The following is a 14,568-nucleotide window of genomic DNA, read 5'->3' as shown; positions in this document are numbered from 1 at the left end:
GGGGACAGAGTTTTGCTCTAACTGTTGCCCAGGCTGGAATGCGATGGTGCGATCTCGGCTCACCGCAACCTCTGCCTCCCAGGTTCAAGCGATTCTCCTGACTCAGCCTCCCGAGTAGCTGGGATTATAGGCAGGTGCCACCATGCCCCACTAATTTTGTTTTGTTTTGTTTTGTTTTGTGTTTTGAGATGGAGTCTCACTCTGTCGCCCAGGCTGGAGTGCAGTGGCGCAATCTTGGCTCACTGCAAGCTCTGCCTCTGGGGTTCACGCCATTCTCCTGCCTCAGCCTCCCGAGTAGCTGGGACTACAGGTGTCCGCCACCACGGCTGGCTAATTTTTTATATTTTTAATAGAGATGGGGTTTCACCGTGTTAGCCAGGATGGTCTCGATCTCCTGAGCTCGTGATCCGCCCGCCTCGGCTTCCCAAAGTGTTGGGATTACAGGTGTGAGCCACTGCGCCCGGCCTAATTTTGTATTTTTAGTAGAGACGGGATTTCTCCATGTTGGTCAGGCTGGTCTTGAACTCCCTACCTCAGGTGATCCTCCTGCCTGGGCCTCCCAAAGTGCTAGGATTACAGGCGTGAGCCACCACGCCCGGCCTCTTCCCCTTCTTAGGTGACTCAGGATGTGCCCAGTCCACCAGCACTCCCTTCTTCACAACACTGTGGCTGTTAGAAAGAAGAAAGTGCCCCAGCCACACCAGCAGGATGACCACTGGTATTTTGACTATAGCAAGAATAACAAATTATGTTTATTGACGGCATTTTATGTGCATCTTCTCATTAAATCTTTACAACAACTGTAGCATGGGTACCCTGATTATCCTTGTCTTCATCCTGTTACTAAGGAAGAATGCGGGGCTGAGAGAGGTTAGCAAGCTGCTCGGTCACTCAGCTAGCCAGAGGCAGAGTTCAGCTCAGACCAATTCCGACTGACTCCCGAACATACACTCTTACCCTTTGCCTGCCTCATGGTCTCATTCCTCTGTAGTGGGGCCCCACCCACCCTGTGGTCAGTGCCATGTGTGTGCTGGCCCACTGCTTGGGATGGTCTTCCTACTTCCTCTCCAGTTGACCCCACTGAACCCATTTCTTGAGACCCAACTCAGATCTCACTTCCTCCCTGAGACCTTCTCAGCCCTCTCCATCTCTCTATTAGGCATCAGTGGCAGGCGATTCTCAGCCATCCCTTGGGATGTTATCCGGCTGTTTTGAGTGTGCACGTCTCCAAAGTCTCCAGTGAGAATCCAGCTTTCTTAGGTGCAAATCCTAGGTCCTGAGTTTTCTTTCACTCAAAAGGTTTAGTTGAAGAGACTTTTAAGTTAGGGGGAAGGGAACTAACTGGGAGGATATGGCACCCAGGGACTGTACTGTAAGTAGTCACAGGGGAATGGTCCTGTAGGGGGAAGCCATTGCCCCTCTGAGGCCTGAAGGAACTCCATTGGAGAGAACTGTCACCGCAGCCCAGTGAGAGCCGTAGCTATTGGACAGAAGCCTCATGTAGGAGCTGATGGATTTGAGAACTGGCTTTCTACTTGGTTAGTAAGAATTCAATGAAAGCCAACGGGGAGGGCTTTCTTTAAGGCAAGTGAAGAAGCAGAAGCTAGAGCTGACTCTAGTAGGAGCTTACAGTCTAGTTGAGGGGTTTTTGTTTTTGTTTTTTGAGACCGAGTCTTGCTCTATCACCCAGACTGGAGTGCAGTGGCACAATCTTGGCTCACTGCAACCTCTGGCTCCCGGGTTCAAGTGATTCTCATGCCTCAGCCTCCTGAGTAGCTAGGATTACAGGCACCCACCACCATGCCTGGCTAATTTTTGTATTTTTAGTAGAGAGAGGGTTTCACCATGTTGGCAAGGCTGGTCTGGAACTCTTGACCTCAAGTGAGCAACCCTCCTCGGCCTCCCAAAATGCTGAGATTACAGGCATGAGCCACTGTGCCCGGCCTTAGTTGAGATTTTGAGGGAGGGAAGACAGGCACATACCACCTACTTAAACAGAACAGCACTTCTACAGGGCAAGATTTCCCCCTGAACAGATGAGGTTGCCATATGCAGGCACAATGGAGGGGAACATTTAAGGAGACAGAACTGCCAATGGCTTCCTTCTTATAGGACAGGGGCTGAATGCTAGTCCAGCTCTGTAGGGCTCCCCAGAAGGCCTCACACAGGTCACAGATGCATCTGGTTGAGCACGCCAATCCGTGTTTTGGCACTCTTGAAGTCTCAAAGTTCTTTAAAAAGCTTCCTTGAGAGCCCCAGAAGTTTGGATACATTGCAAATGTCCTTCGCCTTTGGAGCTGATGCTAAGGAGGGGATTGAGCATCAGGTCTCCCGGCCTTGGGAACCGCTGCACTGGGAGGACCTCAGGCTGCCTCTTGTGTGGAGCTACTTAATCTCGTTCCTTTTTTCTCTATTCCTATTTTACCACCCACTCCTTTTGGCCTAGATCCTCCTGGACACTGGAAGGGTAGCTCAAGTGAGGAAGCGTTTGGAAGGAGACACAACAGGTGAAAGGTTGAGAACTCTTTATTTAGGCCCTTCTTTGCTGGCCCTTGTGAATTTTGATAAGTTTCCTTGGAGTTTTCTCTCTGCTAGGCCTGGGACATGCTCAGAGACACTCCAGTTATCCTGAATGCCTTTTACTTCCCTAAACACATCACCTACCCTCTGACCTCCACGCCTTTGAACTCTCAGTTCTGTTCTTGCTACCTAGAGCACTCCGCCACCCCTCTTCTCTGCCTTGTAAAACATTAGGGAGCCGTGGGGACTGTGGAGAATCCCACGGTTTGCACTCCATCTAGAGTTTCTGGGCTCCTGATTTACAGGTTGTGGGCCTGAGGGTTACTTGGATTGTCTGTGGCTGCTCCCCTTTGCAGAGACTCAGAAAGGCTTGGGGAGCATAGCCTGGGGAAAACATAGAGGAAAACAGAGAAAACCAGGGCTCAGCGGAGACACTCAGGAGAGGATAATGGATCCTCCTCAGGGGCCAGGGAGAGCTGGTGGGGGTTGACCTGAGGAGGCCAGAGAGGCTCTGGAAGGGGCTTTACACCTATGCGAGGACATCTCTTCTACATCTGTTCTTGGGGGCTGGCAGGGCCAAGGGGTAGCTTGGGGTCAATGGCAGTGGTAGACTCAGGAACCAGGCCAGGCACAGAAGCCAGGAGGGCCTGGCTGGGAAAGACCCTTCATTTTACAGAAAAGAGATAGTTCTCTATGCCAGTCTGTGACCTGCTCTGGTGCCTTTGCTTTTTAATACTATGTAGGTTTCAGACATCAGATGATGCCTTGGTTCATGGTTTTGGTTTTGTTTTAAGAGATGGGATCTTGCTATGTTGCCCAGGCTGGACTCAAACTCAGCTGATTCTCTTGCCTCAGCCTCCCAAGTAGCTGAGACTATAGGCATGCGTCACCATGCCCAGCTCTGGTTCAGATTTTAAACTATTATTTTTTCTTTATTTTGAAAATAAAACATAATAAAGATAACAAAGAGGAAAGGGAAATGAAAGTAATGTCACCCATAATCCCACCACTCAGATATCATTTACATTTAGAACCTGGGCATGTATACTTCCCAGACAATTTTCTGTGTTTTTATAAATACAGAAGCAAATAAAAATGCATTTTGTAACCTGCTGTGTGTATATGTGATTTGTGTCCATTGAAAAGAATACATGCTTGTCCCAAATTTGAATGGTAGGATATAAAGAGACCCCCCACCTTCCCCTGCCTCCATCATTTACCCCCTAATTCTGCTCCTCAGAGGCAGCCTCTTCGACTAGTTGCTGGTATATCATTGACAAGGGAGACATTTAGAAGGGATAATGTGTGTGGAATAGCAAAACTGTTAGTATGGTTTATACAGATGTTGTCATGTGGAGGTTAGGAGGAGGTGAAGGGTAGGTTTAGAGGGACTGGGAGGTAGTTTGTGGTTAGAGAAGAGACTTTGAGAAACTGGAGTTAGAGAAGGAGGAGATGGAGAAGTTTTTAGGACTGGGTTTTGATTGGATTTGTCATAAGGAGCAGGGTGAGTGAAGGTGAATGCAACAGTGGGTGGGGCCAAATATTGTGAAATTTTACCTCCTGGGTGGAGACTGGACTAGAGGGGGCAGCAGATATGCAAATGGGCAAGAGACACATCAGGAAGTGGTGATAGTATGATAACTGGTAGATATCTGTAAAATACCTTTGCTTGACAAAACAAAAGTTAGCAGCCCTAGTTAGTCCCCTCTTTTTTTGTTTGTTTGTTTGTTTTAAAAAAAAGTTTTAGCAAATCTGTGAATACCAAAAACCTGAGCAAAAGTATAGAACCGGACTGGGCGAGGGGTGCAGATTTTAGATTCAGTTCTGGTTTTGGGTCTGACCGACTGTGCAGTTTTGGACTCCTCGGTTTGTTTGTTTATTTGTTTGTATTTTTTGAATCGGAGTCTCCCTCTGTTGCCCAGGCTGGAGGGCAGTGGCTTGATCTTGGCTCATTGCAACCTCTGCCTCCCAGGTTCAAGCGATTCTCCTGCCTCAGCTTCCTGAGTAGCTGGGTGGCACCTGCCACCATGCTGGCTAACTTTTGTATTTTTAGTAGAGACAGGGTTCACCATGTTGCCCAGGCTGGTCTGGAACTCTTGACCTCAAGTGATCCACCCGCCTCGGCCTCCCAAAGTGCTAGGATTATAGATGAGAGCCACAGTGCCTGGCCGCCTCAGTTCTTTTAGATCCCAGCCTTCTTATCTGCAGATAAGTGGTTCTCAACCCTGTAGGCACATTAAAATCACTGGGAAGCTTATAAAAGAAAACAGTTGATGTCAGAGCCCCACTTCAGACGGAATGTGTCAGAATCTGGGGGAGCCTGGGAATTTTTTCAGAAATGCAGCTAACATTGGGAACCCCTGGATTTGGGTCATCTTAATGGCTCATTTTAGCCCTGAAATGTTACGATTCTCTGTATTGTATCATATAATTTCATTCCTTTCAGATACTGTGCACAAATGTCATAAGCTTCTTACATACCAAGAAGTCATTTTTTAATGAAAAACTCCCCATAATTCTCATTAGGCCTGTGATATAATGCCTATGTCCTGCAGTCGATAAATTAGACTCATAAACATAGTAAAACATCAAATAATTACTTTTTTGACCCAGAAGTTCAAAGCATGGACTTTAATCTCTAATTTCTCATTCCCTCATTTTGCAAAAACTACTGCCTGGAGTCCTGGGGCCATCTTTATTTGTAAAGAAGACGCTGAAATATTGAGACATTACTGGAAGCGTCTTTGCTAGAAGAATTGTGTATACCGTAAGTTCCAAATTAGGAGGTCCAGTTTGGGGAAGCTGTATCGGATCTAAATTCTACATGGAGTGGGAGGTGTTTAGAGTCTTGGTGCTTGCCGTTTTATCTTTACCATTGAAGTTCTTGGTTTTGTCTCTTCCTAAATGAGTCATTTTTTTAAAAAGGAACCTAACTTGGGGGGGGGGCGAGGAAACCACTGCGGGAGGTGCTGAATGTGGGGGCGCTGAGGAGCCAACCATCAGGAGACCGAGTTTACAGCTGGGCCCTCCACTCAGGAGGGGTGGAGGGACCCGTTCTTGCTGAGGGTGACTCAGAGACAAGTGGGACATAACCTGGTTGGGGAGGCGCAATAGGGAAGTATTGATGTTGTTTATTAATCTACCGAGTATTTACTGGAGCACAGCCACCAAATATACTGCCTGGACGAAGGGCCAATTCCACAGGTGCTTGGGAGATTGTGAACAAAGGGGAAGGAGCTTCCTAGTTTGTCCTCTACTTGAGACGAGACACAGATTGTGTCCACATTTGCCTGCACTTTCAGATAAATGAACTGAAGTTATCGAGCCCCATCCTGTTGTGAACAACGCGAGTAAAAATGTTAGGGCCAGGCAGGATGTCAAAGGAGAAGGAGATGGCAGCTGAAGACCCCGTTGTGGAATGCTGAAGGGCCCGATGATACAGACGCTGGCCGGGCAGCCAGATGGAGATCAGATTGAGGACGGGAGCTCTGCGGGACCTCTGTGTGTCACTTCCCCTTTCTGTGTTAAGATCTCCCAGCTGAAAAAATGGTCCCCCCGCTAAACACCTCAGTCACTAGGCCCCTGCCAGCTGTTGGGAGTGTTTGATGTCCTAGATGCCTGAGTGGGTAGGGGTGGGAGAGAGAGCAGGAGGGGGTGAGCAGAGCCTGGCTTTGGAAACCGGAGCAGCTCCGCACATTTTGGCCCAAATCCCTCCCATGCTTGGGGTGAGGAGAAGCCCAGGGTAAGGGTGTCTCCTAGAGCCAGGAAGATCTTGGTGCGGTGGGAGTGTCGGGTCCACACGCTCCTCCTCCACACAGGGCCCCCAGCAGGGCCGGATTTCATCTTTTCTCAGTGGCGTGCAGCCTCTTGCCACTGTGCATGCGTGTTTTCTAAGTTTGTCACAAACTTCCTGTTTAGGTACGATAAGAGGCTCGGAGCTTTTTGTGTTTTGAAACCCGGGCATTCACCGAGGTCCGGCGCTTCTCTCTTACCAGCAGTGGGGTGGCCTGTTTGTTCCTTTGCGGACTTCTGCCGTCCTTCTTTGGAAACCTTCTTGCTGGGAAATGCTCTGTGGCCTCTGTGCTTGTTTCTGTTAGTAAGAGTAGAGAGAGCTGTGAGGTCTGAAGGCTGGAAACGGGGAGGGGAGCACGACTGAGGAAGCCCCTTATGTAAGGCCAGGCACTGTGCTAGATATTATACTTCCATACACTTATTTATTTATTTAGTTAGTTAGTTTGTTTGTTTGAGACAGACTCTTGCTCTGTCACCCAGGCTGCAGTGCAGTGGCGCGATCTCGGCTCACTGCAAGCTCCGCCTCCCAGGTTCACACCATTCTCTCCGGCCTCCCGAGTAGCTGGGGCTACAGGCGCCCGCCACCACGCCGGGCTAATTTTCTGTATTTTTAGTAGAGACAGGGTTTCACCATTCACAGGATAGTCTCAATCTCCTCACCTCGTGATCTGCCCACCTCGGTCTCCCAAAGTGCTGGGATTACAGGCATGAGCCACCGCGCCCAGCCTACACTTATTTTATTTAGGCATCACAGTCACTTATGCAGAGCCAGACTCCAAGAGGTGAAGGCTGATCTGGCTGATGAAGTTAGGATTTGATCCCAGGCCTGACTCCAGTGCTCCTATGACTTCAGCTAAGTCCTGAGGAGTACACTGCCCCTTTGGTTGCCCCTGGCTTGGGTAGATCCTGATTTCTTATAGGGCATCTTGGTGACAGTAGCCCCTTGAAACCTATGGTTTTCTCTCAGCCCCTTGTTACCCAGATCTGCCCATCTGTCTGCCTGGGGTGATTGGATGGCCTTTGAGTGCTTTGCTGATTTTCACTTTTCCCGGGCATCTTCCTCTTGTGACTCTGGGGATCCCAGAATTGTTAGATGGTGGTCCGTAGCCAGTGATTGAAGTGGATCAGTCCAACTTCTCATTTCCCAGAAATAGAATATTCTTTTTCCTGCTTCTGGGCGCCCAGCCCTGACTCTTCTGCCAGTCACCATGAGCATCTCCATACAGCTGGATTTCTCACATTTCAAGCTCTCCCTTGAAGCAGGAAGAAGAGGGTATATCTATCTATGTCTACAAAAGCATGTGAAAGGGTGGCAAAGAAAGGACACCAAGACCTTGAATATGCAGGTGCAGGAAGAGGAGGGAGGAGCCAAATCCAGCCGTCCTCCTCCCCGTTAGAGTGGATGTTAGGAGGTGCTGGACTCCGGTGCCTCCTGCACAGGAAGAATAGGTATGCCTCCCAGCTTCAAGAAGGCCCCGTGTCCCTTCACTTGGCCATCCTGGTTCCCCTGTATTTTCTGAAAAGCTTCTGGAATCATATTGCCTGAGCATCAGATTGTTCTGTAGATCAAATAACTGAGACACTGTGTTGAGCAGCGGGCAGTTGCAAGCATTTTCAATAGACGATTCATTGCCCTCAAGAGGCTTGCAGTCCACATGAGCACAGGGAACTCTTGCCCAGAGAAGCTAGATGCAGTGAGCTCAGAAGAGCCGGGAGAGCTTGGTAAGCTGGGTTGGTGCCGCCCAGCAGACTGCAGGAGAGGGCTGGAGCTGGGTGGCCAGACGGCAGAGCTGCAGGGGAGGAATGTGCTGGGTGTTGGGACCTCGATGGGGTGCATGGACTGGGCAGGGGATTACAGATGGGGTGAGCAGAGGTACGCATGGGAAGCAAGATTGAAGAAGGAGATGTGCACCGTTTATGAAGGATCCCAAGGGGTGGCTGTGGAGCTTGGAATGTTCCTGTATTGAGGAGCCTCCAAAGCCAAAGCATGGGGCCGGGATTGGTAAATGCAGTGCTGTAAGAAGATCCGTCTCAATTTGTGAACTGTAAATGGGCAGTCCTGGGAGGTAACTTAGGAGACATTTGTCATGTCAAGTGTTAGGAATGAAATGTTGAGGACTTGGACTAGGGTGGTGGTAGTATATGTAGAAAAGACGAGAGGGAAGTGGAAAGTTTCAAATCTCAGCTCTGCCACTTGCTACCTGTGTGACCTTGAGCAAATTCCTTCATCTCTTTCAACCTGTTTTGTCATCTATAAATAGTGGCTAAAAACACTCCACAGGACTCTTGTTTGAGGATTTTAACTTGTAACACACCCAGTACTTAGTAGTACTCAAGGAATAATGAATCTTCTCATGCAGGAAGAGGCATCATTTTGTGACTGGGAGGATTTAAGGGAGTGGAGTATGAGGTTCTGGGTCTGGGAGCCCGGGAGAATGATGAACCCTTCATAGAAAGAGATGGACCTGTTTGGGGCTTTGAATTCAGCTTTAGGAACTTCTCCTCCTAAACCCTGGCTACTGAGGGCTGTCACAGAAAACCCCACATCCATGCAGATTGTGCCTCTATGAAACCACGGCCTCTGGTTAGAGCAGGGCCCTCCTGGATGCTGGCCAGCAGCTGGCTGTCTCAGTCAGGGTGTGGACTAGGGTGAGAGAGTGAGCTACCTAAGGCACAAACGTCAGGAGGTGCTGGGTTTCAGGGCCACGCCTGCACTTGATACCCACAGTGGGACATGCATCCCAGCCTCCTCTCCTATCTGCCCTTCTCCACTCAGGAGACAACCTGGCTTCTCTCTTCACTGAAAATGTTACTCCACGACTAGCCCACTCAGGTTCCCGCCTGCCCTCCTGTGTGCTGACCTGCATCTGGGCTCATTCCCACCTGGTTTCCTTGCACTCAGAGAAAGAGACATCCTTCCTCCTGGCCAGAGAGAACCCTCTCCCTGTACAGGGGTCCCCCTGCTTCCTGCAGCCCCTGGGACCTCACGCCTCAGTCTTGCAACCCAACTTCCTCAGACCTTCACACCCCTCAGCCTCACCTTCTCTTTTCTCCACCCCTCACAGATAGATGTATGGAAATAAGCTGCCCTCGCTAACACAGCCCACGCAGGCTGGCCTCCACCGGTGGGGGCTTGTTCCTGGTCCAGGGCAGGGAGCTGGTGGGTTTGCTGCAGAGGCCTCCCGCCTTCTGCAGGGGCTGCTCTCTCTAAGGTCACCCGCGGCCTCCATGTTGCCACACACAACGGACACTTCAGTCCTTATCTGTCTGGGCTCTTTGCTGCTTTTGACACTGTGGACAGCTTCCTCCTTCTTGCAACTTTCTTTTCTCTTGGCTTATTTGATTCCATCATACAAAGTCTTTCAACAGCTATTTCTTGAGCACCTACTATGTGCCAGGCTCTGGGCACACCATAATACGATGTCCCTGCTCTCAGGGAGTTTACAATTTAAGGGAAGTGGGGAAAGGGGGACGAAAAAAATAAATAAATGTCAGGTGGTGATAAGAGTTGTAAAGAGAAATACAACAGGGAAGGAGGCTAGGAAGGGGGCTGGGGTTGGAGGTGGGCCTCACTGCAAAGGACATGAGAGCAGAAACCTATAGGAAGTGACAAATGCCTGGGAGATGAATGCTGCAAGGATGGGGAAGAGCAAGTGCAGAGGGTTGAGGCAGGAGCCTTCCTGAATGTTTGAGGAAGCCATTGTGGCTGGAGGAAATGGAGGAAGGGCAGAGTAGGAGGAGAAGGGGTCAGGTGTCTCAGTCCATCAGGGAAGACGCCCAGCCAAGTCATTTGGACTGTGGCCATTTCAAGGACTTTGGCTTTTACTTTGATACAGATGAAATACTATAGGAGTGTTCTGAGCAGAAGAGTGATTTTTAAATGATCACTTAGGCTGCTCTGGGGAGCATGCTGTATTTGTTAGCTTGAGCTGCCATAACCAAGTACCACACCCTGGGTGGCTTAAACCACGAATTTATTGTCTCACAGCTCTAGAGGCTGTGAGTCCAAGATCAAGGTGTTGACTGGAGACTCCAGGGAAGGGTCTGTTTTGGGCCCTTCTCCAACTCTGGGTAGCTTCTTGGCTTGTGACAGAAAACCTCCAGTCTTCCAAATGTCCCCTTTTTATAAGGATACCAGAGTCATTTTGGATTAGGAACCCCCATTCTATTTCAGTAGGACCTCATCTTAACTTTTATATCATCAATGACCCTGTTTCCTAATATGACATCTTCAATGACCCTGTTTCCTAATATGCCACATTCTGAGATCCGAGGGATCAGAATTTCAACATAGGAATCTTGGAGAGACACTGTTCAACCTCCAAGACATGGTTATAGAAAGGTAAGGGGAGGAGTGGGACAACTAATTAGGGGGTTATCACAGTAACCTAATGAGAGATGCTGCTCACTTGGACCAAAGTGTTACCAGTGGAGGTGTTGAGAAATGGTGAGGGTCTGGATATTACTTTACGTTAAAGCTGGCGTCCTTTGCTGATGGATTAGACGTGGGGTGTGAGGGAAAGAGGAAAGCCATGATGACTTGGGTTTAGAGCCTGAATAACCAGAGTGAAGTTGGACGTCTTGGTCTCCTAAGTCCTCTTCTCCCCTGGGGACCTTCCTCAGCAGCCTTTGCTGGGTCCTCCTCCTGGGTGGGCCCATCAGCTGCTGGGTTCTTCAGGGTTTTATCCTGGGTCAGTCCTTCAGTCTCTTCCTGATCAATACTTACTGTTCCCATGCTGAAGCCAGATGTCCTGACTGTGCTCTTTGGGTCACTCCTGCAGGCCCTGGCTGTGGAGGATGCTGAAGGAAGAAGACGCAGAAGCAGGACAACCCTGAAAGATTCAGCCTCTTCATCCTCAAACAGGTAGCTTCTTGGGTATTGTTGGTGTTGGAACATTTTACAGCAAAGCAGTCGTAAGACCATTTCTTGGACCCACATATTGTGGAGAACGGCCCAGGAAGCGGAGGAGGGCTGCTCTGGGCCTGGACATCCATTGATTTCTAGAAAATTTTCTTTGGGAAATGGTCAGGGATTGTGGATTCACATAATGGTTTTTGGCAGCTTCTGGAATGGGGTGGAGGGCGTCTTGTCTCTCTTGATTTCGCAGAGTTGTAAATAGTTGAGGATCCAATGGACGTCCACGGATGGTAGTTCTAGAAGTGTTTAGAAGGACTTAAAAATGTCTGGGATGCATCTCTGGAGAGTGGTGGTGTAGAAGGCTGCTGTGGGAAGCTCCACAGAGAATGCCAGAGGCGGATTCCTGGACTCAGGAGCCTTAGCTGGCCCTGGGGCATTCCTCGTGTTTTTATCAGCTCTGGCCTTAAGATCCCTTCCATTCTCAGTTTGTCCCTCCATAAAATGGGCATACAGCTATGATTCCTCTGCCGGGCCTCCCATAAGCTGTTTCAAGGGTCAGTAGTTTGTGCATAAATAGAATGTTAAGCTTTTATTTCAGGTGTAAACCCTGATCCAGCAGGAGATGGCTCCGTCCTCCACACATTCTTGGTGACAGTGGGGAAGCGGGTGGTGGTATCTGATTTGATTATGTCAGTGTGTGTGGTTTTGTTTTCTTGGCATGTGCCAAACTTTCCATTCCTCCTATGTGAGGCTCAGAGTTGATTGCTTCGGTTTCTTTTTTATTGTGCCTAATTCTGATTTAATTTTAAAGCCATTGTATCTCAGGGTTCCAGTCGGAAACATGTGGCTCGTGCAAATGGGGTAATTGAAGAGCCTCTACTGAAGGGACTATTTATAAGGATGCAGGCAGAGTTAAGAGAAGCCAACAAGGGATGCTGAAGCACCCAGGGTCAGCAGTGTCAGGGAGCTGTTACTGTGTGTAGGCCTGGAAGGAAGAGGGAGGGATTGGCTGTCAGGATGGGAAACAGGAGCTAGAGAGGTGTCCCTGGTAGAGGAATGTAATCAACCTACAGCAGCATGGCCAGGAAAGAGCCAAGAAAATAAATATCCTCATTGAACCCCTGAGATCTCCCGTCTCCTGATGCTGGTGCCTCCCATTAGGTAGCCTCAGTTAGAGCCAGAAGGCAAGGGAACTGGGTGGGTGCTGTCCACGGAGGGCAGAGCCTCTGTGGGGCAGAGCTGTGTGGAGGGGGATGGAGGGTGGATCTGCGGAGCGAATGGGAACAGTCTCACAGAGTCAAGAGTTGAAGGTCACTTGGATTACAAGGATGTTTCTACTTTAGACCAAAAGAAGCTTTTGTGTATGTTTGAGTGAAACTTTGCATTGTGAGGTCAGCACAATGAACTGATTAATCAGCTCATGTACCTGCCATGTGCAGGGATAGGGTGGACTGCAGGGTGGGCGTGAACCAGCAGCTCAGCAGTATCCTAAACCATCCAAGGTTTTTTTTGTTTTTTTTTTTTAATCTCGCTGCTCCTTTCTCCCTGGGTCAGTTCATCCTCAGGCTGGCTTCTGCACCAAACTGGCTTCTGCACCAGGCTGTGGGGAGACTGGGGGTGTGTAGAGTTCTGGACACTGTCAGGGGAGGAGGAAAATAGATCTTGGGAGCCACAGCTGACATCCATCATACTGTACCACCGGTAGAAGTAGAATAATAACCTTACTAATTTGGACCAGTCATTGGGGATAATAGTGAGAGGACACTCAACCTTAACTAGTAAAAGTTTGAATCTTCCAGTGTTTTAATGTGGTATAGTGTCAAGCAGAACCTTCCCAAACACATCCTGTTAGAAGCAGGTAGCATCTGTTCTTCAGTGTGTCTTAAAACGTAGGACCGTCTAGCAGGCTAAATATACCTTCTGAAATCCCGTTTAATTTCTCATTTGCTTATTCAACCTTTTAATAGCCAGAGTAAACACTGAACTCAAATTCTGGGTTGGTGAAGATTAAATTACAGTAATGAGGTTCCTCATTTATAACCTCATCTATAAAATGGAAATAAGAATAGCACCTACTTTATAGGTTTGCTGTAAGGATTAACTGAGGTGATCCGTCCGAGTCAAGCGCTTAGCCCAGTGGCTAGCCCAATAATTGTTACCTTTATTAGTGTCATATATTGCCAAATATTGTCACCTTTATGTTTTTATGTACATGTTTAATCTAGAAAATTAACTCTCTTCACAACAAATATATTATCTGCTGCTGATTAGTTCTGTTAGAGAGAAGGTAAATAAAGGTATTAAAATATTTAGTGTTTGTGGATTCTTTTTTTTACTGAAGTGTTTTTTTTTGTTTGTTTGTTTGTTTGTTTTCTGTTAGAATTCATTTTGGGGGAAGCCTAAATAGAGAGAAGTTTAAGGAGCATACAATTAAAAATAGATATAACCTCTAGAATATAGAGATTTTAAAATTTTATGGCAATATGTTCTTATATTCTTAGTTGAAAAATCTCTTAAATAGTTGATGGCCTGTCATGACCTGTGCCAGCTGATTTTTTTTTTTTTTTGAGACGGAGTCTTGCTGTGTCGCCAGACTGAAGTGCTGAGGCACCAACTTGGCTCACTGCAATCTCCGCCTCCCAGGTTCAAGCGATTCTCCTGCCTCAGCCTCCCGAGTAGCTGGGACTACAGGCACGCGCCACCATGCCCGGCTAATTTTTGTATTTTTAGTAGAGACAGAGTTTCACCATGTTGGCCAGGATGGTCTCAATCTCCTGACCTCATAATTCACTTACCTTGGTGTCCCAAAGTGCTGGCATTACAGGTGTGAGCCACTGAGCCTGGCGATTTTTTTCCTTATTCTCAGTTTGGAGGCTCTGGAGGGATAAGTGACCTCCTTGCCTTTGGTTTCCTGAACCAGCTGTCCTGGGAGGATGGATGGATTTTCGGATCACTGGGATTGAGTGAGATGCCGCAGTACTGAGAAGCTAGTCTCGGGCATACACTTTAGTAGAATTTCAGCTGACGATATGGTGAATCATTCCCGAAAGCCTCTGGTGCCACAGGGCTGACCTCTCAGAATCCCAGGAGGGTCAAGCATCTTGATTTGGGTTTCCCAGATTAATGGTGGGGAGAGCACAGGTTGGCACAGGGCCTCCAAAAGCTTTACCACCTGTTTCAGAACCAGGAGGAGGAGGCTTTGATGATGGAGGGCTGAGCATGTAGGGTGCAGCAGGAGAACAGTGTTCCAGAATGACCAGGAGCTTTGAAGACTACATTCTTCATCCCCACTCCCCTGAGTGTTGACTAAAGTTAGACTTCCGTTTTCTGTAGGTTGTTAGTTGCACTTGGGGCTTGCCACCATTTTGATACCTAGATGAGCACTGATTGACTCCAAA

The 14,568-nt window shown here is 48.4% G+C and overlaps 1 protein-coding gene across 2 annotated transcripts in view; it reads left to right on the top strand.

The window, feature by feature from the left end:
- Nucleotides 1-14,568, top strand: part of TRERF1 (transcriptional regulating factor 1) — a 246,761-nt gene that overhangs the window by 93,537 nt on the left and 138,656 nt on the right. For both annotated transcript variants that reach the window (XM_011986720.1, XM_011986719.1), the window contains exon 3: nucleotides 11,094-11,176. The gene's annotated coding sequence lies outside the window, so the exon portion shown is untranslated. The remainder of the gene's footprint in view (nucleotides 1-11,093; nucleotides 11,177-14,568) is intronic.

Source organism: Mandrillus leucophaeus, unplaced genomic scaffold, assembly GCF_000951045.1.
Source record: "Mandrillus leucophaeus isolate KB7577 unplaced genomic scaffold, Mleu.le_1.0 Scaffold3, whole genome shotgun sequence".
NCBI lineage: Eukaryota > Metazoa > Chordata > Mammalia > Primates > Cercopithecidae > Mandrillus > Mandrillus leucophaeus.
Note: the sequence above shows the minus strand (reverse complement) of the source record. Positions and strands in the feature narration are given on the sequence as shown.